Source organism: Apis cerana, linkage group LG12 (assembly GCF_029169275.1).
Source record: "Apis cerana isolate GH-2021 linkage group LG12, AcerK_1.0, whole genome shotgun sequence".
In the NCBI taxonomy this organism is placed as follows: Eukaryota; Metazoa; Arthropoda; class Insecta; order Hymenoptera; family Apidae; genus Apis; species Apis cerana.
In genome coordinates, this window is record NC_083863.1 from 721429 (window position 1) to 748586 (window position 27158).

The window sequence follows — 27158 nt, forward strand, 5'->3', positions numbered from 1 at the left end:
TCGAGAAACGATCGATCCGAATCGTCCCGTCTCGCCTCGAATCGCAAAGGTCGCGATAATTGCGGATAGAGACGGTGCTCGACCGTGAGACTCCCTCCAGACTCCCTCCTTCGGCAATTGTCAGCGTGTCGAATGACTAACGACGTCATTAGCACGCACTTGCGCCACGAACACGCTTTAGACCGCTTGTTTTCCCCGGCAGGAATTCAAGTGTTCAGAGAGAGAGAGAGAGAGAGCACGTGCAGACTCGTTCACCGTGTAAACTATTTCCAGTCCTTGGATTTTTCTTGAAAATTCTTGAAAATTCACGCGATTTTCCTTGGAAGGAGAGAAGTGTCTCGTTTGCTTTTTCTCTCTTTTTGTTTCGCCCCTCTTTGGCGTATGCATTTGCGCGAAGCAAATGGATGAAAAATTGAAGGGGCGATACTGGAACGAAAAAGTACGAAAGTTGTGCGAAAATTTCCCTCCAATTGTTCTTAATTTTTCAATAGGTTCATTGGCTGATGGTACGTCGTTTTAAATGTAGAAAGGGAAGAAATTTGATGGGACGAAACACTTTTGTCAAACAATTATTTATTTTTACCTGAAAATAAACTTTGGATTTTTAATATGTCGACTGTAAATTCGAAAAAAGAGAATTAAAGGTACGAAAAAGTTATTGGGAAAATTGGTCAAATTGACCGGTCTTTGTAAATAGCGCGGTACAATGTCAAACCGATTAAGATTAATTAATCGGTTTATTTAATAAATCAAGCGTTTAGCTCGAACGAATTTGTCACATTCGTTTAATGCAAATGTATTCGAACGGTTCACGCCGAACCGATTGCACAATTTTAAACGTAATTATCTACTTGGATAACGCTATAACAAAGTTCCCTTTTCGTAGTATAATGTGAAATAAGTTTAAGTCATCGATTTTACTCCAAGTACCTCGAGTTCAAGGTAATCCATCGTTTCCAACTTGGCGAACGTTGATTCAATCCCAAGAAAATTTCAATTCAGCTTTTTATCACGGGGGAAAGTAGCTTTAAACGTTATCCAATCTTTCCTTCCCATCTGTTTCCTTTTTAGCGATCAAAAGCGACATTTGCATTGTTAATTTCTGAAAATGGAGCTCCCCTCCCCCTTTATTTTCACTCTCGAAAGTTTATCGCGAAAGAGAGTGCTAATGAAGTATTATTTCTGCGAATTTCAAGCTCCAACGCGGACTGAGAATTGCAAATGATCGCATTTATTTCTTGTTACGGATAATTTTTATAATCGAGCGGAGATTCGAGTTAATTTTTTTAACACGTATCGGCGTTCAATGATTATCGATCGTCTTCTTCGCGATAACGATAAATGGATATCTATCTTCCATGCCTATTGATCGATTCGTACAAAATGTCTGTTCGATTTTATTTATACGATTAAAAGTGGGACACGGCCGCTGGTCCCTTGTGTCTAAAACTGCATCTTTGGAATTTAATTTTTTCCATCAAAAATTTAACCATTCGCATCCATTATCGGGAGAGTTGAAAGGAATGTCAAAGATTGTGTTACGATCGCGTACGCGCGTGTTATAAATTTTACGGATTATTGAAAATGAAATATCGTACGAATTATACCGCGAAGAAAGGGAGGAACAATTTCTCTCTTCCGAAAAATATCATCCACACGGAATGATAAAATTCTGTTATGGCCCTCTGTTTGCGGAAAAACCGAGAGTCTATAACGAAATTGAACCCGTATTCGAGCTGCTGTTTTTGTCGTGGATGATGGGAAAGAGTTTTCTATTCTTTCCCTCCCTGGTGAGATGATTGCTCCCTCCTCGCCAGAAAGAAGTTTCGCTATCGCCGGATGACTTTTGTCCTCAAAATCGTCCTCCCTTTTCTTCTCCCCGATTATCCATTGTTCGAGATCTCTGGTTATTCTTACGTTTACACACCGAATACGCCTCCGTCGAACTCCATATTAATCCTTTTTCACGTTATTAATAGATCTCTCTCTCTCTTTCTCTTCCCTTCATTTTTCTTTATTTCTTTTTTTAAGAGAGGCAATATCCTTCGCGAACTTTAATAAGTTTCAACAATTTTTGTGTGTCAACTTTTCCACTCCGAAGAGAACAAGTCTTCCAAAATTCGAAACACATTACGATCCTTATTCCTCATCGTGATTACGTAAAAGAAAGATTTCGAGCACGTGCAAATAATTTTCACCGTTATCATTCGAGATAAATATTTTCCCTTCGTCGATGATCATTGCCGGAAGGGGAGAATAATCGGTTTCCATCCACGTGTTTCATTATTCCCGCGTTATTATGCACTGATCGATAGTCAAAGGGAAGAGTCGACCGACATCGGTGTAACGTAATCGCGCGCGATTACACACGGCCTCCCCTCCGCCACGAATCGCGGTTATAACGTAATTATTGGCGGCCGTTCTCGATTCGCCAAACCAGGTTTTCCCGTGCTTTGGAACCGCGCCACGAACACGTTTCGTTTCGGCCGGACGAGGGTTTCGAAAATCGGAAATCGCGCCGCGCTTTCTTGCAGGGGGTTGTTTCAATAAACGTTGGTTGAACGGTCGAATTAAACCGGGTTTTACGGCCTGGTTTTATCGCCAGGCCAGACATGGAGGAACGTCGGATGCTTGTCTTCTTCTTTTCTTTTTTTTTTCTTATGGTGTTTGCGAACTTTTCTAACTCGGGTTTTCTTGTTGGTCTCGATTTTGCCTCTTGGTACTATATTTTGCACGGAATGTATTGAACACGAAATAATTGTAACTGTAGTTGCAAGAAAGATTATTTTATGTATGAAAAATAATAATTTGTAGTAATAGTTGGAAGAACTGAAAAATTGCCACTAGACCATACCGGATTTTCTTTCAGATGTAGAAATATAAAGAGCAGGCTTAAATATATAAATAAATAAAATGTATTGGAAATTTATTAAATTGGAGGAAAAATTATTTTATGCATAAAACAATAATATTGGAAGAACTGAAAATTTGCTAGACTATACCAGATTTTCTTTCAGATGTAGAAATATAAAGAACAGGCTTAAATATATAAATAAATAAAATGTATTGGAAATTTATTAAATTGGAGGAAAAATTATTTTATGCATAAAACAATAATATTGGAAGAACTGAAAAATTGCCACTAGACCATACCGGATTTTCTTTCAGATGTAGAAATATAAAGAGCAGGCTTAAATATATAAATAAATAAAATGTATTGGAAATTTATTAAATTGGAGGAAAAATTATTTTATGCATAAAACAATAATATTGGAAGAACTGAAAATTTGCTAGACTATACCAGATTTTCTTTCAGATGTAGAAATATAAAGAGCAGGCTTAAATATATAAATAAATAAAATGTATTGGAAATTTATTAAATTGGAGGAAAATTAATTTATACATAAAACAATAATATTGGAAGAACTGAAAATTTGCTAGACTATACCAGATTTTCTTTCAGATGTAGAAATATAAAGAGCAGGCTTAAATATATAAATAAATAAAATATATTGGAAATTTATTAAATTGGAGGAAAAATTATTTTATGCATAAAACAATAATATTGGAAGAACTGAAAATTTGCCACTAGACCATACCGGATTTTCTTTCAGATGTAGAAATATAAAGAGCAGGCTTAAATATATAAATAAATAAAATGTATTGGAAATTTATTAAATTGGAGGAAAATTAATTTATACATGAAACAATATTGGAAGAACTGAAAAATTGCCACTAGACTATACCAGATTTTCTTTCAGATGTAGAAATATAAAAAACAGGCTTAAATATATAAATAAATAAAATATATTGGAAATTTATTAAATTGGAGGAAAATTAATTTATACATAAAGAAAAAAATTATTGGAAGAACTGAAAATTTGCTAGACTATACCAGATTTTCTTTCAGATGTAGAAATATAAAGAGCAGGCTTAAATATATAAATAAATAAAATGTATTGGAAATTTATTAAATTGGAGGAAAAATTATTTCATGCATGAAACAATAATTGTAATAATATTAAAAGTTGGAGGAACTGAAAATTTGCCACTAGATCATACCGGATTTTCTTTTACAAGATAGAAACATAAAGAACAGACTTGATTAAAAATAAAATGTACTGGAAATTTACTTAAAATGTAATCCAATACTAATCGTTAATTGAGTAATAATTTTTTGACAATAATGTACATTATTGTATTCCATTCCGTTATATTATATAATGTAAAAATGGGATCAGGAATAAGGAGGAACAAAAGTTTTTCTGGTCTCTGTAGAATAAAGAATGAAAGAATAGAGAAGGGAATTTGTAATAACGTTACTTGTTAAGGAATGAGATAGCAGATTCAAGTTGAAATACCTAGACTGCGAGTACATACTTTGCGAATTTATTGGATCCCGGATAAATTCACTTGCATTTCCTAATACAAAAGAGCAGGAGTACGTTATTTTCGCATAAAATCTATATGGATTTGAGGAAATAATACATTGATTAAAATTGATACTTTAGTTGGATTGGTACAATGAAATAGAATAGCTAAATACAGTTCGAATCACAGTGGTTAGCAACTCGTTATTGATTCATGATAACCTACTTAATGTTAATGTTTCTATCTTGGTTTCACCATCAACTTTCTTATTACGAAAACTTACTATAACGGCAGTTTCAAAGTTGTTCCGAAGTCACGTTTTAAAACGAATTGATCGTAGCTCATAGTCGGATGTTAAATATTTATTGGAAGATTATTGAGCGAACTTCAAATTTTTATAAAAATATGGATATCTTATATTTTCATAAAATTACATTTTGTAAAATTTAGTGACAGATTTTCAAAAATTTAAAACAGGGCGAAGAAAAAATTAAAAATCATTGAAAATATCCAACAACTTATTTCGCACAAATTACATTATTGGCAAATATTTCTACAAAAATAAATGTAAATATCCGGTATAATTAAAACTTTTTCAAAATCGTATTAAAATTAAGGAAACTTTAAATCGTTGTAACTCGAAAGATAATGATTCTAAATTGCTTTCTCATTTATCTAGATACAATTTCCAGTTTCTCAATTATATAAACAAAAAGAGTAATTTTTAATCATTTGTTATCGTTTATTTGGACCTTTCGCTTCCTAAGTTATCGCTAATATACCTTAGAAATTCTACTCTAAAATTAGGGAAACTTTACATCGCTGTAACTTCGAAGATGATAATTTTCATTCAACGAGTGAAGGATGGTTGAAAGCGTGGAACCATGCTCTTTAAAACCCATTTTTACTCATCCCGATACGGCTTTTGACTTGCGAGATATCGTCGCGTGAAGGAAAGAATAATTTTCGATCGTTCGCCATCCGTCTTCTTTCGCTTTCTCTGACCTTTCACTCGTTTCACTAACCTATCCCACACTCAAGACAACTGACAGACGCGACTCCAGAATAATAAATAAGTTACAATATCCAATGAGACCCGTGTATAACGAAAACTTTGAGTCATTATATCTAAATCGACGATATAAATATCGAGATGAATCAAAAGCCAATCTCAATGGCACGATTATGAAACGAAATTTCTCATCTAAAGTCATTATTAAATAACGTGTTAATCCACGTGAACCGATTAAAAATATACACCGATAAATATATATCACTCTACTATTTAATCACAAGATATTTTTTAATTAGTTCCAGCACATGGATCACAAGTACTGCGATTATTATTTCGAAGATGTAGAAGAAAAAGAAAAAAGTGACGATCGTCGAAAAATTCCAACTTTTATCATCGTTTAATCCGTGCGGAAAATCGATGCGCGATAACGTGAGAAACTATTTCAATCAGTTGGTAGGATGCCAATTACTAAATACCGGATACAGATTTTCGGAGAATAGCGGGGCTACTACTTTAGAATATAAAATCGATATTCAATAACACATTAACATCACATGCACGCATCGCCGTTTTATTGAAAATAGTACGAAGCTATCTTGCATCTTGAATATCCAGCTCGCAAGTATTTCAATATCGCTCGTCCTTCAAGGTTGCCACAGTATTTGCCAAATACATAACCGAAGACGAACTTTCATTGCGGATGGATCTCCCAAAGATCCACACCGAAGGACGCTCGACCAAAAAGCGCAGAAATTTCTGACGAAATCGAAAAATCGCCCGGGTCAAGAAGATGTCAGGATAAACAATTTCTATACGATTCTTTACATAATCGATCGAGAAAATAGATCGCGCTGCACGTCTTGCTTCCTTTCGCGCTTCCAATCCATTTCGTCGCGAGAGAAAAAACGGCCGTTTCGGGGGCCTCGTTAATCCAAGATTCGATTAATCGTTACTCTTGGGGGAGGGGCGTTCAAAGGGATGGCGCGAAATCGGCCCGACTGATCGACCCTGCTGGTAATTCGATTTGCCGTGTCGTTAGTCCAGAATCCCGAGACCGGTGCCAATTTCCATTTCAAAGCGCGCTACCTGGCTGCTCGATTCCTACAGTCGTGGAAAAAGTCGGTTTTCGAATGGTCGCGCGTTTTTCTCTTCTCGCGATAATCCTGGAGGAGACGATCGTAATTTAACGTAGAAGTAGCGCTTGTCCAGGTCATGAACTTCTCTTTTGTTCGTTTTAGGGGGGTGCTCGAGCGCCGTCCTGTTTCGTAGCTAGTTTAATCGTTCACGCGGTGGAAAATAAAGCGAGGAGTGTGCAGATTATTCGTCATTCGACTCACGTACAACTTATCTTTATGGAATGAATTACGACCAATTTAAGTTCGTTGAACCTCGTAGACGTTCTTGAGACACGGAATTCTAGGAAAATTGCAATTTGTTATTTAATCGACATATATTATTGCACGTATTATTAAATTTTATTCTTGTTGTTAATGCTACGTGTATTCTCGATCAAGGATACGAAAATTGAATTGTTGAGATATTATTATTGTTAGGTTTAAAATTTAAAGTGGATTTAAAGTGTCTCGAGGATCGACAAGAGAGAATTGCGGTCTAAAAACTATTACACATTAATCAAAGTCACTTTTATAGCCTGTTATCGTACATCTTCCGGTTTTACCGAAAGCCTCCTTCAAATAGAAATGTCTCAGAGATTACCCATAAATCCCGGATTGCATTTAAATAAGATTGTCCCTCCAACCGAGAATCTAAACACTCCATTACCAAATTTTTATCCGTACTCTAATTTATTGCGCAGATTTGCTCGCGCAATTTCATTCGAACAACTTTTCAAAGGGAATCGCTTATCATCTCGTCAACAACTCGTCACCCTGTTCCTATTTTATTGAAATGGTGATATTTTAATCCAGAGTCATGTTCGAGGAACAGTTGCAGCTGTTCCTCGAAAACATTTCGTGCTTCTGAGATTACAAATTGTTTCAATAAAGTGTTCACCCAACCGAAATTTGGCTCGTTAATCAACAGCTGTTTTTACAGCTTCTTGGGCCAACCATTGAAAGTTCAAGTTGCTTATCTATTCTCGTTTAAACGCACTTTGGGATTAATTATTATCATCGAAGAATAGAGAGATTCGATTTATTCTCATTTATTAGATTCTAGATCGCTTAAGAAAAGTTTTCCAGATTTCCATGAAATTGCAAATATGTCAAAGTGTCAACATTTCCTTCGTATTATCGCACAAAAATCCGAATATTTTGTTTCCTCGAAGAAAAACAAATATTAAAAGTTTAAACTTTGCGTGCTTTCGATGATTATAAAATCCAAAAATTCGTCACATTCTTTCTCTTCCATATTATTTTTTTTTTTTTATCATCGAAACAACTTTCCATCGTACAAAACAAAAAAAAACAAAAAATTGAGATCCTTATCCTTTGATCATCGCCGTGATTTTTCATTAATCCCGCACAGTCAGCCGCAGAAGTCCCCCCTCCGCTGTTTCGAGCAACCGTTACAAACCCGGTAACTTCCTTGTTCCTTGTCCGTCGAACGACGTTTTTTCCATTTCGAGAGAAATTCTTTCAAGCTCGTTTCCGGGGCGTAACGAAAACGAGGAGGGGAAAAAAGAAATGAGAGGGGAACGGGGTGAAAAGGAGGAAAGGAACGAGTCGAATTAATTGTTGCGATCGATCCGCCGATAATTAGGTCGTGGGATCGGCGATAAATCGACGAAACGTTGTTGGAGAAAGGAGTGACAGTGTAGGGTCGACAGCGATTGGGCGATTTCAAACGATTTTGTAACTTTAAAAAAATTAGATTTCAAAGAGGTATATTTTCAATTCTATAAATTTTTCGATATTCTCAAGTTCGGAGAAACTTTGTTGTTGATTATTCGAAGGTAGAAGAAGTTGGAATTTAAAAATTTTTATTTGAGCGATACATAATAATTACATTTTCGCTAGAGTAATAAAGATCGAAGATGCATAATTTTCTTTTTTCTTTTTCTCTCTCTTACTCGCATCGTAGGAAACGAGCGGAACTAGCTATTTACGTTTAAGAAGTTGGAATTCTCGTTGATAGCCCCGTGCCATGGAACCAGCTTATTGGACTGCGACTTTCTAACTTTATCTTGCACGTTCCCCGAAAGTGCTTTATGAATTTACGACCTGATTTCACCGTCCAAGAATACGCGTATCTCAGGATGATTTACCTCGAACAAAACGAAACGAAACGATGAAGATTTCGCGCGGAGCAATCGAATTTACTCTGAACAAAAAACTAATGGAAAATTTCAAATATCCTAAATAATGAAAAAAGAAGAAGAAGAAGAAGAAGAGAAGAAAATATTTTGTTCCCGCACAAATACGACGGGAATATTGTACAAACTATTTGCTGTAATTATACCATCTCTCTTTCTTTCAACGCAAAGAAACATTGAAGGAGGGGGTGGAGAAGTGCGACTCGGTAAATTTATTTACACGAGCGATCAAACAACGGACGACGATAAAAGCGGCAGAGCCCTCCCTGTAGATACAGCCGCGGCAGTGCACGGCAGACTGCAGGTCGCGGATAGACGTGGCGCGGGTATACGTACGCCCCCGCACACGCAGACAGGGGTGAGTGTATCGAGTGCGCTGGTTGCTCGCAAGGGGTGAACGCCCCGAGGTGACCGCGTCCCGCACCCTCCAACCTGCACCAATTCTCAGAGTCTCTCTCCTTCGGAAATTGGGGCTCCGTTCCACCCTCCACCCTCGCGCTTCGATCCTCCCTCCCCGCCCCAGACGACCGCCCACGCGTCTTCCAACCGGTTAAACGTCCGCCGTTTATCAAACACGCCGCTCCATTGTTGCGTGTTCAAATTATTATGGATTTTTTTTTTCTTTTCTTCAAGTTGGATTCTCTCGATCGAGTTTGTTAAGGTTTGGATGTCTTGTATTGAAGTTTTCCGAACTTTTTTCCGGCTGTAATTCGAACTTTTCGAATTTTACACTCGTCAGATTTCGTGGATATCCAATTTTCGGCGGAGCGCATTTCATATTTTCGTATAAACTTTCCATTATCCCGAGTTCGTCAAACTTTCGATTGCTCCCGATTTCAGGGACGTTTCTCAGATTTCCGATTCGAAGTTTTGATTAGCTATATTTCGAATTTAACGAATTTTCCACGACCTGCCCTCGTCAGACTTCCGGATTTCGAGTTGGATAATCAATTATGTTATGTCCAAGGTATTTCTCCTTTATGAATTTCTTATTCTTGAGAATTTTTCTTTCCCAGATGAACGTCACTTAAACATCAAACTTATCGGTTTCATTTGTTTCCACCTCGTCTCGATGATGTTTCGAAGGTTTCGCGAGAGATATCCGTTGAGCCTTCGCTTTGAACGTTTTAAGAAGAAAATATCATCGAATGTCGAGTATTTACTAGTTATAATCGTTCTTTCCTTCCGCGAACATTCAACGCTTGAATTAATGAACAAAGTCTTCTCCCGTCTGCGTAATTTATTCATTTATGAGAGAATGGTCGAGCACCATCCTCCCAGATTCTTCAGAATTTTCAATAACGAAGAAAGAAAAGGAAATTAATCTTTTTAACGGATATTTCAAGATATTTTTTTTTTTTAATATTTTTGAAAAAATAAAAGATAAAAAGTATTTCTCTTCTGCAATAAATCGTTCGCGATATCAAATAAATATTTTCCTCCGATCTTAATTAATTCACTCTTTACTCGAGTTGAATATTGCATAGTTGAATAATCATCTTTATTTGTCACGATTTTTCCGTTGCGATAATAATTCCTCGAACTCTCGTTACGAGACACGATCTCTGGGCAAACACAAGTCCAACGGCAGCAGAATACGAAACTTGCTCGGAAAGTTGGATCGTCAAAACCGGAAGCAAGGCGTTTAGACACTTGGAAACTTCTCGAAATGATACAGTCGATCCCAAAAGTTTCTCACCGTTTTCAATCTTACGTTTTACATCGATAAAAAAAGTCACGTGTGTTTAGAAAACGATCAAAAAATTCTAAAGTTAAAATTTATTCAATCTTTGCGTATTTTTCCACGTTGTTTAAATTTCCAGACTAAATATTGCGATGATGATAAAAATACATGGAAAAAGGTAGAAATCGCACACGAGAGAGAGAAAGAGAGAGAGCTCGTCGATTCTACGTTTGACATTCGGAACGAATTGCGAGATTAGAGAAAGTCCCCCGCGTTGACCGTGACAGCGTTCCTTTAACAAAAGCTGGCTTAAAGAGCCGCCACACACGAATTACCGCGCCATTGTTCGCGTCATCCGCATCGTTCTCAAATGAACCGAGCAATTTCCAATTAACCAGATCCGTACTTTGCTCCTTTCGAAACACCGATCGACGCCGTTTCGCATCGATAATCCTTAAAAAACCGATTGGAAACTAATAATTCTGGCTTTTATCTCGATATAGGGGGAGGAGAAAAAAAAAGTTTGATCGTTTTTATTCGTACATCCGCGAAAATATTTATCCTCTGTATTTTAGAAATTCGAGATTATTCTCGTTATCGATACGTTTGTTTTACGACACGAGAAGATTTATCATTTTCTTTTTTTTTTTTTTCGTTGCAGTTTTATTCCTCTCGCTCGTCTGACACAACAGGTTAGGTCAATATTCTTCGTGAATTTATTATAGCGAAGGAATATAGCTTGGGAGAATGTAAAATTTATCTTGGGAGAGAAAGAAGCGAGAAAAAGATCAATTAATTTTTTAATCTCGATGATTTTAATCATCGTGGCTTGCCTCCACGATGGAACAAAAGCGCAAAAGTGTGTGTTTATTGGGAGTCGGTGATTCGATAAATCTAAAAGGTAGACCTTTGTATGGTTCTCGTGTTCTTAAGCTTCTCGTTTTCCACCTTTTGTTCCCTCGAGTAGTGTTTCGACGTTAAATGTGAGATATTGAGTCTGATGCATTGTTCGAAGGTATTTCGAGTAATTATCAGGTACCACTTGAGTTTGTAAGTATTCAGATATATGTCGATCTCGTACGAAACGTGATAATTGACCTAGATTTTCGGTTGGCTTATCGGAATTTTGTATTCACGCGAGATAACGATTCGAAACACGATTGAAAAATTATCGCGAAAATTATTTATTCCGCCGAGGGCAAAAATTCCCTATCGAGCGTATATATTTTTTCTCTAATAAATTCGGGTATTCAGCAATTCGCAAATCTCAAAATTATAAAACCAACGATTAAAACCACTGCTTCTTGATGTCAAAGTCGACTCGTTACTTTTTCTTCCTCTCGAACGATAAATCCCCTTTTCATCCACCTTTGTCGCGAAACGAGTTACAACTCGGTTTTTAAATCTAATCGAACGGAAATTTTACCTTGGCTTCGAGGGAGGCGTCATTTGCGCGGAGAAACGGATAAAAAGGAAGAGAAGGAAATTCGCGACACGCTTCTTACATCACCGAGCTCTCCCAAGGTTAAAGAAATACATCCTCCAAATTTACGATGCGCGAGAAGACATACGTCGTATACCGAGTTTCGCCAAAGCGCGAAATTAACGCGAGATATTTTTCAAATTGTATTTATCTTAAATGTGATTGATAAGAGAAACGTTGGAAGAGGCACGCGGTGTGGAAACAGTGTTTCGTGTATTATTCCCCAATCATGGCCGCAATTAAAGCGAAAGCCTTTTCCACCGGATGGTAGCTCGCTCAGTCAGAATCCCGTGATAAATCATCGACCCTGACACATATTCAGCGCACGGCAATATATGCCAACGCGCACGAACGGTCATGGATTCGTTCGAACAGGACTCTCCTTCTCGCTTATCTTATATTTACCAGCCATTTCGAAAAAAGGAATTTCGTTCGACCGAATTTATGCTCACGAGTAATTTTCTTCTTTAAGGAATTGGTTCGTTTCGTAAAAAATAAGGCGAGGAATAATCGTTTCTAATTCTTTCTTAACGATCAATCGTATTTCACTTGGAAGCCGACCAACTTTTATCAAAATTTTCTTATTTATTCGCTTTGAGAATCGGATAAATTTCGAGGATGAAAGATGTCTCGAATGCCAATTAAAATAACACGCGCAAAGAAAATATCGAATTCGAAGATCGTGTATCTTTTACGACGAGACACTCTGTGTACAAATTCATACGCGCTCATATATATTCAGTTATGCCATTGTTGCAACATCTCCGACACGTCACGTGTTACGCTTAATTACACGCGTTTAATTCGCGCTTGAAGGAGCGCCGTTTTCCTCTCTGGCAGAGGCCGATGCCACCACGTGTTCCAACGTTGGATCGTGACTCCGCTCTAGAAACTGTTGTGGAAATACGTACGCGTCGAGAACAGGAAGGAACGTTTGGGAACCGGTGCTGCCGCTGGTCCTGGCAGGTTCCCCTCCACTGTTGCCTGATTTATCTTTGACCTTCGCCACTGGAAGGCTGTTGTCGAACGTGAGGAATCGGGAATTGAGGGGCTTAGTCGAACAGGGTCACAGTCGTTTTTGGTTTTTACCGTTAATGCGGTTCCGCTATGGTTTCCACCATTTTCTACGATTTCGTATCCGAACAATCGCATTGGAATTGACGAATAGGGTATACTCCAAGTTGGCCAAGCTTCTGTGAGAGAGTAATATGTAGGTTATTAGATTCTTTTTTTTCAGGAGGCAAATCGATCGATAGAAATTATTTTCGATGTTGCTCGAACGTTAATTCCAAAGAAGGAAGGGGGGGAAGAGAAAGAAAGTTGCGATCGAAATTAATTTCATCAAGGCTGGAAACTAAAATGTAAATGAAAATTAAACTATTAGATTAAATTAAATTATTAGATTCTTTTTTTTAGGAGGCAAGTCAATCGATAGAAATTATTTTCGATGTTGCTCGAACGTTAATTCCAAAGAAGGAAGGGGGGGAAGAGAAAGAAAGAAAGTCGCGATTAAATTAATTTCGTCAAGGCTGGAAACTAAAATATAAATGGAAAATTAAACTATTAGATTAAATTAAACTATTAGATTCTTTTTTTTAGGAGGCAAGTCAATCGATAGAAATTATTTTCGATGTTGCTCGAACGTTAATTCCAAAGAAGGAAGGGGGGGAAGAGAAAGAAAGAAAGTCGCGATTAAATTAATTTCGTCAAGGCTGGAAACTAAAATATAAATGGAAAATTAAACTATTAGATTAAATTAAACTATTAGATTCTTTTTTTTAGGAGGCAAGTCAATCGATAGAAATTATTTTCGATGTTGCTCGAACGTTAATTCCAAAGAAGGGAGGGGGGAAAGAGAAAGAAAGAAAGTCGCGATCGAAATTAATTTCGTCAAGGCTGGAAACTAAAATGTAAATGGAAAATTAAACGAATATATTTCTCTGCACACGTACGATCCAATCGTAGCACGCGTTCCTCCAAATACATATTTCACACGAGCAACTCGTTATGCGAATATATCATTGAATTTATCTCTATATCCTTTTAACCTGAATTTTTTCTTTTTTTTTTTTAGAGAACTTCGTTAAAAAAGAAGTTCACCTTGAAAGCTCAGATATTACTAACTTTTCAAAGGAATAAAACAAAATCCAGTATCTCCGTTGCTGGATGAAAAGAAATCCTGTGTGTTCCAATCTCTGTGAATATTTCGATAGATTTACATAGAATAACGTTTTATACGAAGTGGAGCAAACTTATTAGAAATAATTAATAACTTGGGATCATTTTTAAGTAAGAGTTAAAAATTTCGATAGAATTTTTTAGTTGCAGCAAGAAATATCTTCGAGCGGCAAATTTCGAAGAAGAATTGCTGGGCGGATCGTCGTTTTTAATCCATCGGCTCGATAAAAATCAATACGAAGATATGTTTCTTCAGGTGAAACCGTCAGAACCGTGTGCGCAGCTGGCAATGAAAACGTGTGTGCGCGTTGAGTATACACGATCGAATAATTGAAATATTGTTAGCCGCCAATGGATCTTGCTAGCCGACGGTTTTATTATTCTGAAATTGTGGCTCTTCCAATTAATTTTTCTGCGTCTCGGTTGATTCGTGAGTAAATCGCGTGACAAAATTCGACCCTTTATCTCTTTCCATACCGTAGTACAATTACTCTCCTCTACGAACGATCACTCGAGCAATCAAACGGATGTCGTGACTCTCGAGCAGGCGTCCAAATATTAAAAAGACCAATAAATAACAAGAAAAAGAAGCAAGTGTAATCATTCGAGCGTACGAATTACACACCCTCGGCCGAAATAAGAGCAGAGTCTCTCGAGCAAGAGAAACAGGATAGTTAGTTAATTAACCACCGCTCCCTCTGTCTCTGGAAAAGCTGGTTTCCTTCTGCTCCGAAGCTCGGCCTGGAGGAGGAGCGAGCCGCTCGATTATCCATTATGCATTATTCGACGCACCACCACCACCGCCGCGTGGTGCAATATTCTTCGTCGGCCGCGAAAACGAGGCAGGGCGGAGGGGAGGGGAGGCGGCCACGGTGTGTTGATTTAACCTTGACACGAGTCGCGCCAAAAATCAAGCAGCACGGAGCGTGGATCGTTAAAAGGCGGGGCGGAATGGGGTGGGGAGGGAGGGATTCGAAACGGAATTCGTGCGGGATAAAAATTCTTTGCGGCAGGTGCGCGTCGCGCTGCGCAAACGATCGATCGATTAAATTAATTGTCCCCGTTTGTTTCGGGGGATGCTCTCCCGAGAGGAGATGGAAGATAGGGGATGTTGACGATGTGTACGACGTTGCGACTATATGATTTTAAAGTGCATTTTCTCGTTTGTGAAAATGTGATGTTAATGGACGCAAGAATTTTATTCAACCGGGATCGCAAAATTTGTTTCTTTGCAATGCTCTTTCTTTGAGCCAAGATACGTGCATTTGAATCTAATAGTTAAAAACCGCTTTCTTTCCAATCTATATACACATATATGTTTATTAACTTTAACAAATACAAGTTCTTTTTTTAATCATAGGAATTTTATTCACAGAAATCCATTCGGGAAATCTCTTGGATATACTCGAACATAAGTTCGTTATTTCGTATCCGGTTGAAACCCTCGATTCTTGTAATTTGATTCACGCAATGAGCGGACTCTTTGCTCTGCTCATCACGACAGGATCTTTTTAATAAGAATATATCAAGAAACGTTTCATATTACTTCAGAAGGAATAACGAAAGATGCTGTTCTTCTTCTCAACTTCCTCTCGTTTAACTTATCAATTGTATTTCAGAATTGAAATACGCGTAATTATTTCACCCCTGCGTATGATTGGAGCAACGGAGGAGGAAGGATTGGGTGCGTGCGCCCTCGGCTGGTAGCCTGACCCGAACCGGGATCCGTACAACCTGTGTGTTTGTGTCAAGGCGAGAGGGGCCAACACTCCCGGCTGACCCACATCGGCCGATCACCAACTCCTACCCTCTGTGGTGCTTCCACCCCACCTGGACTCCTCTTCCCTTTCTTTTCGTCCCTTCGTTGGCCATGTTTAAGGCTCGATTAAAATCGACGAGGACGTTTGGAGGAAATTTCGACGGTGCCTTCTAACTGTTTCTGTATTCTTATACACGGAACGAGGTTTATTTAACGTTCGCTCGAATAAATCTGTCTAATCTGTCTAATTCCGTTGAACGTAACATCACGGTGCGCGCGACTCTTGCTCATCACGTTCTGCAAACATTGTCTTCGACGGCTGGCTACGAGAGCTTCCTTCTTTTTTAAGCTGGTATCAAACTCTGCTGTAGAAATTGATAAACGATACGCATAAATCCAAGATGACAAGCATCTCTTAGATATATTCTGAGAAACGTTAAAATCTCAACGATAAATTCCAAAAAATATCGGAATAAACAATTGGAATAAAAGTTACTGAAATACTCGTTGTGTATTTGTGATTGGGGAAGCTTATTATTATTGTATTATTCCGCAGCTTTTCCGTGGGATATGCAGAGGGCCGTGCGTCGACAGACCGACATCCGCGGGAGTGTTGGCACCGTTTCCACAGGTGTATTAACTGGGTCAGCGTTCCAGTTGTTGGGGGTGGTCGTGGCTGGGGTGGCGTGGTCACCAGGACGAGTTCACCTGAGGACTGTGCCGCTTGATATATAACGCTTTTCGATCGAACGAAACATCTTCTCCGCTATTATTCGATGTAAAAAAGTCTATGAAAGTTTCATTTCGTTTGTTTTCTTTTCTTTGCGTCGCGAGGATTTCGAGAATGCATACTTCTTTGCGTTACATTAATAGATCATTAAACTTCATTAAACGTGGAAAAATTTTCCAAATGTTCATCTCGATGATCGTTTCCAATACATTTTCCTCGAAAATGTATTTCGTTGCTCTTCCACGAAGTGGCGGCACTGAGAAACGGACTCTCGTGTAATTAAAAAAAAAAAAAAAAAAGGAAAAAGAGCGACGTTACGACCTGGACGTGTATCTCGAATCTCCATTAAACCGGGATTAATTAAATTATCCGCGAGGAGGAAATTACAGGACGTATTATTTCCATCCGGATGAGACATCTCGTCTCAGCTGCCTCGCCAGAGATGCCTTCTTCTCTTGGAGGAGAAGGGAGGAGGAGGGTTGTTGAAGGAGAGGTGGGAAGAGGAGAAGAGGTTCTTGAATTCTGGCGGTGGATGGCGGGCAGGTGAGCCACGATGAACCAAGTAAAACATGGCAGACGGAGACATGGCCCAGTTCGGACTTGCCCCGTCCAAGGTCGTGCCTCGCGAAAAGATAATTACGTATTTAGGTCAGACAGACGGATATCTGCACGCCTCGGCCATGATACGGATAGCAGTAGGCTGAGAGCTCGGTGTCTCCGCGTCAATGTACAACGCTCTTCCGTTAATTCTCTCTCTCCAGTTGCGGAGGAGTTTCGATTTCTGACGAAATCAAAATCATTGCGATTTATGTACGCAATGGGTCGAAGAATGCTTCGGGCATTCCTGATAATCGAGATCGAGAATTCGGTGTATTTCTGAATAAAGAAGAAAAATTAGGAAATTCGTTCGAATCCTTGGTCGACGATTTTCAGGTGAAAGTGATTGACTCGTGCTCGTGGAAGTAGTTCTTTTTCCAGTGGATATATTAGCTTGATCAATGGATTGGAAAATACCTGTTTCTTTCTGACCGACGAAAAGGCTTTTAATCTATCTGACAGTTTCGATTGCGGTATAATCGGTTCTGAAACGAGATACGACGAATTAAATTTTCCTTTCCATCTCTAAATTGAAGTAAATAAAGGGATAATGAAAATATGTGTGGTAATTCTTGATCAAATATTTTTCTTCTAATATTGAAATCTACGTCACGATTTTCAGTAATCCACTTAATCATCGCGTTCCAAAGTTTCCCTTTCGTTAAACTTCAAACCTTATCTCTTCTTCAGAGGGAGAACAATAGTTGGAACGAAAAGTCTGGAGGATTTTCGAGCAGCGGGGAGAAAATTTGTTGTGAGAGCGATAATCGCTAAGGTTTCTTTCGATGATGTTCGAGTCGCGATTCGATTTCCGACTCCTCCCAAGGTCGTCCTTTTCAAGGTTTCCTGCGGAAAACCTTTCCTCCTTTCTGGAAAATTTCACCGGGGGAGGGTTTCCTTATCGACGTTTCGGACAAGTTGACGCGGTTTTCGCTGGAAAGTTGAGCAGTTGGCCTGAGCTTGATTGCACCGTTCCGGCCGCCATTGTTCGGAAATTGGCGCGGAGCGCTTGGTCAAGGACGCGTATAAATCCTCTCGAGCCAGCACACTGAACGCCATCGATACACTAAATTTTCCTATTCGCTGACAACAGATGTTTCTGTTTCCGTTTGAATGCCGCGATGGGTTCTTTGATTATTTCCTTTCTTTTTTTTACATTGGTAACAAGTTGTCGTGACCTTACATACATGTATATATATATATATATCTTGGAACTGTGATTGATTTTTAGATGAAGAGAGAAGTTTTTGTAAATAATTTTCTCAACGAATGCTCGTTTTATCGAAAACCGATCCATTTTACCTTCGTTGTTATTATACTTTCTCTCTAAGTATTAAAAAAAAAAAGGATAAACAATTCGAGAGTGAAATCTGAGAGGGCTTTCGAAAGAAATCCCCTTCCCCGTTTATCGTCGAAAGCAAACAGGAACTCTAGTTCCAGCCAGGGTCTTTACCCTCTTGCACGAACAACAGAGCAACCCAAGCACGCCTCGTGATCGATATCCTAAACGCTCCACTTCAATCTCTTTCTCGCTCGAACGTTACGTAACGATCGTTCTCCACTTCGTCCCCTTGTTCATCGACCAATTTCCCTCCCTCCCCCGTTTATTAAGAACGCAAGAGTCATTATCAATCGATTAAAATTTCCCCAGTGCCCGATTTATTTGACACTCCACCCCTTCCGCTCGACTAAGCCATGTTCGAAAAACAGATAATTGGAAATACATGTGTTTTCGATGCAAAGCGAGTAAAAGGAAGATTATTTATTTCAAGGTAAATTATCGCGATATAAGGAAAAATGATATTGGAAAAGTTTACGACACTGTTGTCAGTAGCGAAAATAGAAAGAAAGTATCAAATTACACGAAACTTTAAAATTTGATGGTTTTAAATAAGACACGCGAAAGGGACACTCGGTAATCCGGCAAAGGCAAAGAGCACACCTTCGATCGGTCTACTTCCAGCCTGGTTTCCCACGTTACGTGAGAGCCTCGATTACATAACAAACCGATTAGCTTATAGCCGGCCAAAGACCGTCTGTAACGAGCAACCAACCCACCCCTTTCGAGGTTCGAATCTCCTTTGAAACGTAGCCCTGTTATCGGCACGCCGGTGTCCGTGTCTGTGTATCGATCTACGCGTGATGGAAATAAAGAGAGGGGGAGACCTCGATACACACCTCGATATCGAAAGATCGATGGCATTTCCGTTTTGTGCATCCCTCGAGATCGCATAGCTCTTTCTCCTCCACCACCACATCAACCAGTTGCCATCGAAGGCAGCTCGAAGAGGGTAGGTAGAGGCCAGTGGGACACACACCACACCTGTACAGCACCGGTATTCGGGTCATGCATCTCGGCCACTTAGACTAGGTCACTACCTCCCTCGTCCTGACTCATCCCCCTCTAACCCACTCTGTGTTATCCTCCTCCTCCTTTGTTCGCCTCCTTTCCGCCTTGAAAACATTTTATTCCTCTCCCTCTTTCTCCCTATCGAGGTAGGGAGATAGAGGGAGGCTCGACGAACGATTGAAATCGATTGAAATTTGGAATTTGGACGAGTGACGCGATTTTTTGAAAGGAAGAAGATGGGGAAATTTGAAAATTAATCTTTCCTTATTCAAATCTCACGTGTATCGCGTTGTTTGGATACACGCTTAATGTCACGGACGAAGAAAATTGGAGGAGGAGCCTTTTACCGGAAATAAATGTATTATTTTCATCGGGAAGGAAAGGAGCTTTGTCCACGGTAATCGGCTTACAATTGCGAGCAGTGGTCACGGAACACCGCATAATATAGAATTTTCAAGATGACCTAATTAATAAACTTCCCATTAGTCCGCAATGATTGATCGTTCTTGTGCAACATGTTTAGAACCATGACGAACGTGTAACACGCTGTGTAATTAACGCTCGAGATACCGAATGATACTGCGCAAGTATAATCTTTCACGTGGATTTCGTTCCCAATTAGGGACTCGAATTGTTATTATTTATGGCCACGCTCATTTTTAAGTAGGCTAACGTTATTATATACATTTTTTCAACAGAATTTCGCATCATCCCTCTTTAAACGAGCAACAAAATTGAATTAAAAATTCGCGGATATCGAAAGAAGAAGAAAAGAAAGAATTTTTAACTTTAGAAGAATAAAAGAAAAGACACTCGATACGATACGTGTTTGCGAAATCGGAACGATGCGCTTCCGGTGCAACGACGCACCTGGAGGGAGGAGGTTGCACGGCGGCGCGAGACCTTGAAGGTACTCGAAACCGGGGCAGTGTCCCGAAGAGAGATCCGCTCATGCGCACACGATCGACCGTTGTAGACCAGCCAGGTTGCCCTAGATCGGGGGCTGGTGGTGCACGTTAAACTCGGCGTTCACACCCGGCGAATCTAGAACAGAGGCCGACTGCTTCGATTCCCTCGAGTGGGCTCGTTCGTTACACGCGCCCACGTTTTCTATAAATCCCTATCAACGTTACGGCCGCGTATGGCAGTATTTCCACTCCTCTCGGCTGTGTGCATCCGTCTTTTCAAAGTCGTCGAATATTTTTTCTCTCTCTTTCTTTCTCTTTTTCAAATTTTTCAACGCGAGTTTTGGCACGTATCACTGGGTGTGGGTCGACGAGAGAAATGGTGGAGCAGGTTGTGTTGGAACGTTGTGTTTGTTATTTAGAAGCTTATCGGGGGATGATGGTCTCTTCTTGGTTTGGGGAGGAGGAACCAAGGACGTGTTCGTAAAGGAGATTGTTCCTGAGGACTTACTATGAAATGGGGGTTGATTTTGATCGAAATAGTTTTAATGGGGAATATATATATAAAGAGAGAGGGAGAGAGAGAGAAAGTTGTCTCTTCGAGATTAGGAGAAATTGATTTCGAAGAATCGGTTATGGGTGGTCGATTGAAATTCGATTCGAGGGATTGTATTCATTATTTTTTAATGCGAATGATAACATGTTAGAATTGTAAAATTATAATGAATTTTATGCATTACTTTTGCATATAAAATAATTATAACGTATATTTTGCAATTTCGAATCGAAGGAAGATAATCAGTTGGAATTTTCAACGCGAGATTTTTATTTCGTATCTCGCTTCGTAAAATATTCCCATTTATTTTTTTTCACTTTAATTATAAATGCGTTTAAGAGAAAATTGTACGTATGATATTAGATTTAATACGAAACGTGAAAAACAAAATCCTAGTTTTAACTTTTTCATTAAAGTTCCTTTGAGAAGATTAAAGCATGTGCCTCGATTAAAATTTCTGCTGATTAAGACTAACTAAGCTTTCTAATAAAGAGAAGAATAATAACGTTCTTGTTGAGGGAAAAGATAATTCATTAATTTAAAAAGAAATAATAATTCAAATTTACGCGAATCTTTTCAGCAGTGACACAATCGTAATATTTTTCAAGTTATCGGTGTTAGTTTATTGTTCATTAATTATTTTTGTTCGTGAAATTCTATTACACAATCAGTGACAAAAATATATTCCACGCATCTCTCATTTGCCGCCAGAATGATTAAAACGAGTACTGCGCCAATTATGAAAACGCAGCATGCGTTTATAATTTACAACTGCAGATAATAAATGGCCATCACAAATGGAAGGATAAATAACTTCAATATCAGTTTGATAAATTAATTATAGGTTTTCGTGGGATTTCGATTTTTACGAAATTTTGGAATTTTGATAAAGCACGGCTCCCTTTTCGTTCATCTTTAATATTTTCTGATTCTTCCCCCTTCTCTCTCTCTCTCTCTCTCTCTCTCTCTCTCTCTCTCTCTCTCTCTCTCTCTAGGGGTGGAACTTTTATCGAGTCGAAACGGAAGGCAATAAAGTGAGAGAGTGATACTCGGAGGAATGGTAGGATGTAATTTACGAACAGTGGGAATGTGTATTGTTACTGGGAATAAATATGTGCTTCTCGTAGATTAGTTTCTCTTTTTTATTAAGATTGTAAAATATTTGGTGGAATTGTGTGTTTCGTGCTTTTCAGATACTTTCTATTTAACGTTTAAATTAAATATCATAAAAATTCTTAAAAAGTGTCTACGTACACTTTGTATCAATTAACATTTATTCTTGGTCATAAATGAAATTACGATAATGAAATCCGCGCCATTGAAGTCCTCTTTGTTCTATGTCGATATCTCAATCGGTTGTCGAAATATCAAGGATTCAAAGTTTCTTATTTTTCCTGGGATTTCATCGTTCGTTGTTTATGTGAAATTAGAAATAGATCAATGAGTAAGAAATTCTAATAAGCGACAAGGATGATAAAAGATAAATGATAAAAAATTATCCTTTTCTTTACAGGACTATATCTCGGGAACCGGAAGTCGTATCGAGACAAATAAAAGGTTATTTTAAAGAGCAAATATCCCCGTTTCTAATGATCTTTCATTCATTGAGCTAGGATTATTATCTTCGAAGTTGTAGCGGTTTAAAGTTTTCCTAATTTTTAATCGAATTTCTAAGGTGTGTTAGCGATAACTCGTGCAAAGTCCGGGCGTGCGACAAGGACGGAAATAGTAAACGGTTAAAAATTATTCTTTTCTTTACGCGAGGATATCTCGGGAACCGGAAGTCGTATCGGTATAAATGAAAAAGCAATTCGAAGGGAAAGTTTTCTTGCTTTCGATGATCCCTCGTTGGTCGGCCGAAAATCACTATCCTCGGAGTTGCAAAACTTTAAATTTCTCTTAATTTTAATAAGATTTAATGGAGTTTTAAATTAAATTTCGCGATAAGTATTGTTTATTCCTGAAAGAATACAATTTAATGATTGATATTGAGATAATTTATATTATAAATTATTCGAATTAAAATGTTTGAAACGAAATGAATTTTTAATTAATCGATTATAATTATGCACAAATGAATTTTGTAAATTCTTTGAAATCTGTAACCATTCTGTATTTATTTAATTGTAAATGTAAACATGTATAAAATTATAAAAAGTATACTTTACACGATTTCTCGCAGTCATAAATCAACGATTTCGATCGAAGATAAATAGCAAGATGAATGGTAGAAGGAAATAAGCGAAACGAGCAAAACACTTTTTATAATACTGAAAATATACCTATATTCGTTTCTTACACTTAACACAAACGTTTAAACGGGGGAAAGTTTGTAATAGAATGCACCTTTGACAGCAGTTGATGGATTAGTTTGGAAGAACAATACCTTTTGTGCATTCTGAGAATGAACTATATATATAGAAATAAATCGCCCAGGGCAAGTTGGGCAAGAAAGATTCTTAATTTCTTCTTGGTATCAAAAACTCTCGGGAAACTCCACGGTGTAAAATACATTGAACGAAATAAAAATGTACCGAAATGACGGACGTTGATCAAAAAAGGAAGAGAAACGAAGTTGTAGCAGTGAAATATTTCAGAAAAGAATGTATTTTATGTATTTTAAAATTGAACTTAATTAAACGAAGTGATTAATTTTTAATTTCAAATTTTCCTTTTTTAAGCAATAATGGCTACTTACAACAAAATAATATGTCAATATTGGTATTAGTAAGGAAATTACTTCGGAGTAACAGGTTGATTAAATCCAATAACCTTTTTAAATCGTGCGTGGGTAGATACGTGAATGGTTAATACTAACTTGTTGCTGAATACCGTTCAGTTAATGACTTCCATCAACACTTCCCTCGAGGATATTACCTTAACGTGCTTGTACAAAAGAAAACTATGATTAATAATCATTGACACATCCTCCTTGCAAAAATATCAATTACACCGTTACATTTTAACGAATATTCCTCCATTTTGTTCTATCCGTTGAATATTCTGAAAATGAAATTAATAAAATTATCCCCTCTTTCGAGAAAAAATCCAAATAAATCCTTTTCACGTTGAAAAATTACAAGAAGCAATCGGTTGCATTGAAATGTTGATTTCAAAATTTACACGCATTCGTCGATTCTCATTTCGTAAGAAAGTACTGTTTGTTAAAAAAATTCTCTTCGATCAAAAGTTGGCAACTTTTCGCTCGAGTAAAATTTAAGAAAAAATTGTGACTTAACGCGTTAAACGTCGCCCCAAAGATGGTAAGAAACAGAGAATCGAGACGGTGATGGTGATGGTAATTCTTGCTTCGTTAAAAGTACGGAGGCTCATCAAGAGTAAGTAACACGGGCTAAATGAGACTAGCGTGTAATAACGTCGGACGAGCCGTGAAAGAAGAAATTTTCAAGGCAATATTCCGCTTTTGAGGAGAGCCAGGAGTTTTAAGTAGAGCGTAGTACTTGCCTCGATAATATTTCCCTCCCCCTATCTCACGGTTGATTAATGATTTCATAGAAATTCTACAAAAAAAAAAAAAAGGAAAAAGGAAAAAAAGGCTACGAAGGACGTTTAAATACAAGGTATACTATTCTCAAGCTGTCGAGACTCTCGAATACGAAGGCTTCTCGACGATGTAGAAAAGTATTTTGTCTTTGAAACTTTCTCTCTTCTATCATGATGGAATAAAAGAAGTGGAAAAGTTTCTGATACTCGAAGGCGAATATCTTTGAATCTTGTTCCCAATGGTGATAAGAGAGACTTTCGTGTTAGTAGCCTAATAAATGTATAACAGTTTAGAAATATCTTTTACACGATATAATCATAAAAGTCTCCAATTATAAAAACTTACTTACGAATAGATAAAAATATCTTATCGTAGGTTTCAATCTCTCCTTTATATTATTAATAAAATTTCATGAACATAAATTATAAAATATATACATGCAGAACGCGTGTAAATATATGCATTATCGATTGAAATATCGACATTCTCGTAACGCAACTTTTATTCGGATAAATACACGGAATCGTTCCGTTCCATTAATCTTCTGTAACTATCAGACACGACGTTGATATACGTGTATTGATTCGATTATACGAGTCGGATTCGCGATAACATCCGATTTTTAAATATCCAATCTTTGATCAATAAATTTTATCACCGTCATCGTGATCATTAAATTTATCTCGCCTCTTCTTATGCTTGATATACGTGCTTCTTTTCAAACTTCGTATCGTTCTTCATATAATCTTCGTATAATTTAAAATTTTCTCTCAAATCGGAGACGCACCTAATCGACACCGGTACTAGAATTTCATCAATAATGCAGATTTTCGATCCTTGTGGCTGGATTTTACACGTGGCAGCCTCGTCGATCAGAGTTTTATGGCCAGTAAAAAAGGAGGAACAGATTCAACGCGTCGTAACTCATCGAAACGAGGCTCCACAGGCCACGGAGGGTTGGTGATAAATTATCCTAGCAGGAGTCGTGGCGGCAACCTCTTTCTTGCTTAATGAACCGGTCGTGATTTCAAAGCTCCTCCTCCTCTTCGTTTGTTAGAAAACTGTTGTATTCCTGTTAAGCTAAACTACTCGTGGGATAACGGCTGTCCGTTTCAGCGCCATCTAGCTGACGAATATTCCGGATTCGAATTAAATCTTAGTTGGTCAATTATTACTTTCGTTCCATTCCTCTACACCTTTAATATCACGATCGTTCGTTTCCTCCTCGTCGGTTTACCCTTCAAATTGCTATCGATTACACTCTCTTCGAGCGTTTGAAAAATTCCAAAGTATCGTGAAAATTCTTCTTCGTCAAACTGCTTTGCAATTTTAACTCGATTCAACCTAGATTCGATCGTACCGATCGACGATGGAAAGGGGTGACAGGTGGACGTGAGATGCGCGTTTTCAGCGACAAGATTCAGCGAAACACAAATGACATTTGACTTGTGCGAGCACTGATAAAGCTTCTTCCCTACGGCGTCCTAATGGAATTCACCGAGTGCGCATAATGGCGATTGTGAACCCATCTCCTCCACCACTACCCTTCTTACTCCTCTTCCTCCCTCTCGTCGATTTCTATTCCGTCCACCTTGGAGATTTCCTTGGATAGCGATAACGAGTCCAGAGCTGGAACAATGAATCGTTCTTATCCCTTTGTACGTGTAATGCGGCCACTTTTCTTACGTCTTTTGTATTGCGAGTAGTATCGATCGATGTATCATCATCGATTTTGAGGAATCGTACGTGGATCTTTAGAAGGAGGCGCAAAGATATATGGAGAGATTTTTTTCAAGGTTTTCGTTATGGAAATGAGGAGTGAAAATGGAGATTTAGCCGATGGAATATTTTAAAGTGACATTTCGCAATAAAGGGGGTATCGTGCCAGGTATGCATAGCCAAATTTTCTAGAATCGAGAATTCAAGAGGTCGTTGATGATATATCGCAAATTTTACTAGCTCATTATAAATAATAATACTCTTCCGATCGAATTTGAAATCGTGCAAACTTACCACTACTGTCAGAAGCAGGCGTTTCTTTTGTAAGAGATGCAAATCCACGAGACAAAAGGGGAAATGGCTTATCCTGTACGCTTTTCAGACACGCGTCCACACTATCGCGATCGTTCGATCCTGTACGCTGGAATAGAAGGAAAAGATTGAAATTGTACGATTATTTTCCAACAATAGAAAAAAAAATAACCTTGCCTTTGATCCTCCAGATTCTGGGTACAAGAGATAGCAAGTGAAAACGTGCAAATTAAGAATGCCTCGAAATCTGCGTCCACGAACTTGTTCGTTTTCCAAAATTATTTCCTGAAAATTTAACAAAGTTTCTTTTAGATTTTTATTAGAAAAGTTCTAGAAATGAAGAGCGAGGAAAGAATTTTACCTTTTGTGTTCTGTCTTCGAGGCCTGCCCCGAACCGATTCGATCCACTTGCTGAAAAACCGATGGTGCCGCGGATGGAGGAAGGATGAAAACCTTGTTGACATATTCCAACGCTTGCGCGGAATTATTTACGTTCTTCTTTCAGAGCTGTGCGCGAAAGATTCCACGACAGTCGAAGGAATTACCCCCTCGACATTGAAAATCTCGACTGAGAGCAGTGTAAATAGCGGTGCACGTAATCAGGAGAGTGGTTGCAAACAGAAAGAGAGCTTCTATCCGTGGAGTTTCGGTCTAGACGGAAAGCTCTATCAACTTGTTACAGGTTTTACACGAGTTTCGACGAATTTTTATAGCGCGTTC

At 38.3% G+C, this 27158-nt stretch overlaps 1 protein-coding gene and 1 long non-coding RNA gene across 3 annotated transcripts in view; one reads left to right on the plus strand and one right to left on the minus strand.

The window, feature by feature from the left end:
• Positions 1–27158, plus strand: part of LOC107992660 (neuropeptide SIFamide receptor-like) — a 67648-nt gene that overhangs the window by 2309 nt on the left and 38181 nt on the right. The gene's annotated exons all lie outside the window — the stretch shown is intronic.
• LOC133667089 (uncharacterized) lies at positions 22031–26609 on the minus strand. Its single transcript, XR_009832232.1, has 2 exons — positions 26421–26609; positions 22031–26036 (listed from the first exon to the last, which is right to left on the minus strand). It is a non-coding gene; the product is annotated as an uncharacterized LOC133667089 (long non-coding RNA).